Consider the following 5,840-nt stretch of genomic DNA (forward strand, 5'->3'; position numbering starts at 1 on the left):
ACAAAGTGCCCATTTTCATATGAATCACATGATGAGCCTTTCAGTGATACATTTAGGAAGTCGGAGTTTGGAATCTTCAATGTTTTTGTTGATCCAGCCACGTCAGCCATCAGGGAGAGGTTTTCCACAATGGAAAATGTGGGAAACAAATTGGGGGTTTTGACAAATTCCCCAAGTCTTTCAGATAAGGAGCTGGCAGAGCAATGCAATGCACTAGGCCCAACACTGCACTTTGAAGGGCACTCTGATTTGGACTGTAGAGAGCTAGATCTACCCCAACTTTTGGACTTCTCTCAGGGTTGCACTTACTCTGCCAGTCACTGTGGCTCAAGCAGAGAGGATATTTTTAAAACTAGAGTTTTAATGAGCGTCAGCTGTATGCGCACCAGTCTCATATCACGGAGGAGATCGGGTGCATTAGAGAATGAGCGACCGGACCGTCGAAGAGAGAGGACCAGGCCTGGATTTTAGTTGTGGTTTGTTTTAATCGTCCGTGAGGGACTGCTGGCTGTCTTTTTACTTTATTGTAAAAATGTATTAAATGTTTAAATGTTTGCCGGTTCCCGTCTCTTTCCTTCCTCTTAATTGAACCTTATTACAACATTATTGATGATTTTGCATCAAGGATGGCCAGAAATGTCAGGTTTTAGTATGTGTTTTCTGTTCTTAGTGCAATAGTGTAATCATTAGATTTGCTTTTGTGTGATTTGTGTGATGAAGGATTTGTGCTGTTTAGAATTATTATTCAATATTTTATTTGTTTATTATTCTTAGTATTTTATATTATTGTGGTTCTCCTCTCATGTTACATCATGATTTTACATATGTTGCCACTTTTATGTATATAGAGTATATTTAAATTCTGAAAACTTATTCTGTTATGTGCAGAATTGTGTTTTTAAAATGTTCTGTTGAAGGATTTGTGCAATTGAGAAATATAGGCTTGTCTCACACTTATATTGTTATGGCATTTTTTGGCAATTTTTTTTTTCTCGGATGGGTGGGGTAGGTGGGGGGGCACCCAGAGGGGATCTCACCCGGAGAGTGATTCAATGTAGAACGGAGTAGAATCTAATATGAGCAGTCAAAATGACCGCTATGGCCATTCTCATTGTGAGAGATTTCTGGGAGTTCTAGTGTTAAGAAAAAGAGTCCTGACAACATAAAACATTTAGAAAAGTTTATTTAATGTGTATTAGCAGAATATTAAATTTGGAAACATATGGAACATTATAGAACAAATAAACTGCATTCATCAAAATATCTATTTATAAGAATATAATGAAAAAAAATCATAGTGAATGCTCAAGACGCTCATTGATTTAATACAGCAGTTTGGTTCATTATATTGTTTAAATATTATGTTTTGTATATAAAACGAGCTTAATCACCACAGCTGGATCTCTTCATCATATAATATCATATGTCTGTTAAATCATATCACATTTCTGTTATAATTCATATTATAATCAATTAGTAGGTTCTGATTTAATATAAAGAGAAACACTTTTAAACATTTTCTTATAACAAACAAGAAAACATTTTCATGGATCGGTGTGCAGTAAGAATTGGTCACGCTCACATTAACGTTATAAAAATCTTTCTATTGCTGCAAATCCAGAAGCACCAACAACAGCACCAGCAGCAGCACCAACAACAACACCAACGGGGCCACCAATAGTTCCAACAGCTCCACCAAGAAAACCACAGGTTGTTACAAGAAGAGCCTGACTGACTTTACCAAGTGCAGAAGCAGCTAAACTAAACCTGGGCTCATACTTTCTAGAAAATTCTGCAAATTCACTGTTACGTTGTGTTTGTAACATTTTGATCCTTCTCTCAAGCTCCCCTTGTTTGACTTTTAACTCTTCCTCTCTTTTCTTCCTCTCTTTTTCTTCTCTCTCAACCTCCTCTTGTTTGGCTTTTAACTTTTGTTCTCTTTCTTTCATCTCTTTTTCTTCTCTCTCAAACTCCTCTTGTCTGGCTTTTAACTTTTGTTCTCTTTCTTTCATCTCTTTTTCTTCTCTCTCGGCCACCTCTTGTCTTTGTTTCTCCTCTTGTTTTCCTGTCTCTTTGTCTGTCTTCCTCTCTGCTTTAATTATTTCTAATTCACATAGATTTGCTTTAATCTCCTCTTCCTCTCTCTTTTTCCTATGTTCCTCCTCCTGTCTAAATCTCTGAGCATCTTCAAACATCTCATTACTGTAGTGTCCTCCTCCATTCTGCTCTATCATTGTGTCAATCTTCTGCAGTAGTTCACTGACCTGCTGTCTGTTATTCTTTTGTTTATTGTCTAACACATGATATCTCTCGCCACACTCCTGAACTATTTGTCTTAAGGCACAGTTCTCATTAATAAAAGTCTCTATAGATTCCCCCTCTAACTTATCTCCATGTGTAAAGAGGATAATGGCATATTTTAAAACTTGCTCACCAAACATTATTTCAATAAGATCATAGATCTGTTTCTCCTGCTCAGTGAATCTGTCAATTACTAAAACTATCAGAAAAGCGTGAGGTCCAGGACTGGATAAATAAATAGTTCTCGCTATCTCTGTCATAAACTCGACATGTTTTATGTTTGTGTCAAATAATCCAGGAGTATCAACTACAGACACTTCTCTGTCTGAAATAGTGGTGTGAGTCTCTGAACATTTCTTAGTTATTGAAATAGACTTCAGCTTAGATTCGAATACTTCCTCTCCTAGTATTGTGTTTCCAGCTGCACTCTTCCCAACACCAGTTTTACCCAGCAGCACAATCCTTATACATGAGACACCACCATCAGCTGTCTGTTGTTCATCGTCAGTGTTTGCTGCGTTGTTAGGAATCTGTCTGAGGAGCCTCCCTCCATCTGATGCTGAATACAAGAAAAACAGATATAAGTATTGTGTTCACGATGCACAATTCCCATCATGGTGATCAGTGTTTACTTGAGTTGGCCTCTTGACCCTTGATTTTCATATGTCCAAACTTTGGCATGCTGTAACTGTGTGCTGTGATGATGTGCATCAGAATCCTATTGTCTTCGACTGGCCTACTAAAGCTGATGAACTTATTTTATGCAAAAATCTTTCTTTACTTTTTTTAGTTAATCAGACGCTGTGTTAAAATCACATCTATGTTTACAAAACGAAACTTTTTAACACTTGCTGTAATTATGAAGTTTTTCATAATCATTGCACCTCACACAACTACAAAATGGTGATGATTTCAGTTACCAACAACCAACACCATATGATACATAAACTTAAAAAAGAAATCAAATTAATTCTATGAAAACCTACCCTTTAACCCCAATGATTTTTGAATGATTTTTGTTAGCAGGATTCTAGCTTGTTCACTAGAGCTTTGATTTTCATTGTCAAACACATGATATCTCTGACTGTACTTCTGAATGAGTTCCTTCAAGCTCTTATTTTCTTCAAGGAATTCTTTTATCGTCTTGTTTTCTGTCTTCAGTTTATCTCCTCTGGTGATGAGAATCCAGGTTTGATTAAAGCGTTTTTCTCCCAAGAGCTTTTCAAACTTCTTCAAAGTTTCTTTATCATCTGCAGTGAACCTGTCAGCTTCGATGACCAGGAGAAACACACAGACACCTGCTTCACATTTTTGGAAACCTTTTTATTTAATATCTGCTGAATCTTATTTTCTCCCATCTCTGGCTCACAGAATCCTGGTGTGTCATAAATAGTGATCTGTTGTCCAGTAACCATTCCAGATTCTTTCACCACATCTGGTGTGACAGATTTAAAGCTTTTATCTGATGTGAAAGCTTGTCGTCCCAGTATTGTATTTCCAGATGCACTTTTCCCAGCTCCTTTTTTCCCCAGTAAGACGAATATTAAACTCTGTTCCATTTTTAAGTGAGACCTACAACTAAATAAATAAACATCGGTGAGACAGCATCATCAATGCAAGACTTTAGACATTTTATTAATTTATAATCTGTTTGAATTAGATTTTTTTCTAAGACATTGATGTTTTACCCTAAAAAAAGAACAAGAACAGAAATAGTTTGACTTTTGTTACGGTTCTTTGCAGGATTAAGTTTACAGAGAAATATAATTCAGGAAAACAGAATGAATAGATAAAAACTCAGGGAAAATGTCCTTTAAAATTCAATAAATACAATGGGCCAGGGGGGAGAGCAAGTCAAGACTCAAGTCAAATCAAGTCAGTGGTTTACCTCATGGGTTCTCAATCCTGGGACCCCCTTACAGAATGTTTTAGATTTCTCCCTTTATAAAACACCTGATTCAAGTCAACTGCTAGTTATCCGGATAGCAAGAGAGCAGAGGAATACCATTGAATCAATGTTTATAATGGTTGATTTGTCAATGTTAACGGAGTTTAATCAATATCACTTTTACACCTGAAATTGATGTTGAAAAGGTTTAAATTTCATCAAATCATCATTATTGTGATCAGTGTTTGCTGTAATTGGACCTCGACTCTAGAACTATTGATGCGTGTCAGAATTTGTTTTGTTTATTTTGTCACAGTACCTTCCAATTATAATGTATCATGGATCTTGAGTGTTATCTAAAGCATCTTCATTTTTTTAGAGCTCTGAAGAAGTAATTATATCCAGCATAAACCTTTCCAATATTATCCTTCGACAATGGTGGTTTGTTGAAATTCAACATTAAAAGCATTAATTAACATTAACAAATCCCATTTTAACATTGATTCAATGGTTTGTACCTGTTAGCTTTCAGTCACGGGTCCACTATAAGTTCATAGAACTTCCTGAATGTTCTATGAAGGTCCACCAAATGACCCCACCACACCCTTTAAAAAACTCCACATCGTGATGATTCGACACCAGGAGAGAACGTTCTCAGAAAAAAAAAAAACATTTCAAGCGGGGTCTGGACTTTTGGTTTTGTTTTTAACACTGACAGCAAAATAGTTGTGTAAAATATTAAAATATTTGAGAAAACTATTAATTTTTCTTGGGAAAGAAACTTAAATATTTCATAAAAAAACTAGAACAAATTAGTCAAAACTAGACTAATTCAAATATATAAAGACACAATAATTTAAAACAGACAAATACAATTGATTATAATCAGCAATAAAGTCAAACCTGTGAGTGCCCTTCTGTGTGTCAGTCTGTTAAACTTCTAAATTCCAAATAGCAAGTGAAAGTTTAGATCTCATTTTATATAGACATGGTTAAAAAATAGGCGTATTCAACTTCAAATTCAACCGTACTTCACACAATAAAGGTGGAGCTAAAATGTGAAGAAAGGAAGAGAAGAATGTACACATACAGACTGTGAACCATCCCCTTAGTGTCTGTGTTCCTTGAAATCATGTGACATGGCGTAAAGGGAACATGTTTGTTCTGTTTTGTAATAGTGTTCATAAACTTTTATTAGAAATGTAAAAATGTGAATGTACTTAAATTCGTTTGACCAAATTTCGGTGCAAAAAATGCATTTCTTACAAATCAAGATTCATTTACTTAACAAGAAAAATGACATAGTTATTTATCCTTGTTTTATGAAAGAAAATATTGGAAATAACTAAGTTTGTGTATAAAACAAGCAAAATAAAACAATTCTGCCAAAGGGGAGAGAAAAATAAAGTTGAGGTAGGTAAAATCAAACTAAATTATATTCGTATTTTATCTATTTTAAATTCTTATATATATATGCTTAAGCCCCCTCCGCCCCCCCTCTGCACATGCCTGTGTGTGAATAGCTTTCAGTACTTTTCCACTGGAGCTCTGTTAGTTTTATTTCATGCCATATATAGAGTTTTTCTTTGTGCCTGTTTTTATTCTTGTTGGATAACCGCATCCAGTTTTTATTCTTGATGCTTAAGCACCT

The 5,840-nt window shown here is 35.3% G+C and overlaps 1 pseudogene; it reads right to left on the reverse strand.

Annotated features, from left to right (window-relative positions):
- Positions 1-1,204: 1,204 nt before the first annotated feature.
- On the reverse strand, positions 1,205-5,121 carry LOC130420667 (GTPase IMAP family member 8-like; annotated as a pseudogene).
- Positions 5,122-5,840: the final 719 nt, after the last annotated feature.

This window comes from Triplophysa dalaica, chromosome 5 (genome assembly GCF_015846415.1).
Source record: "Triplophysa dalaica isolate WHDGS20190420 chromosome 5, ASM1584641v1, whole genome shotgun sequence".
NCBI lineage: Eukaryota > Metazoa > Chordata > Actinopteri > Cypriniformes > Nemacheilidae > Triplophysa > Triplophysa dalaica.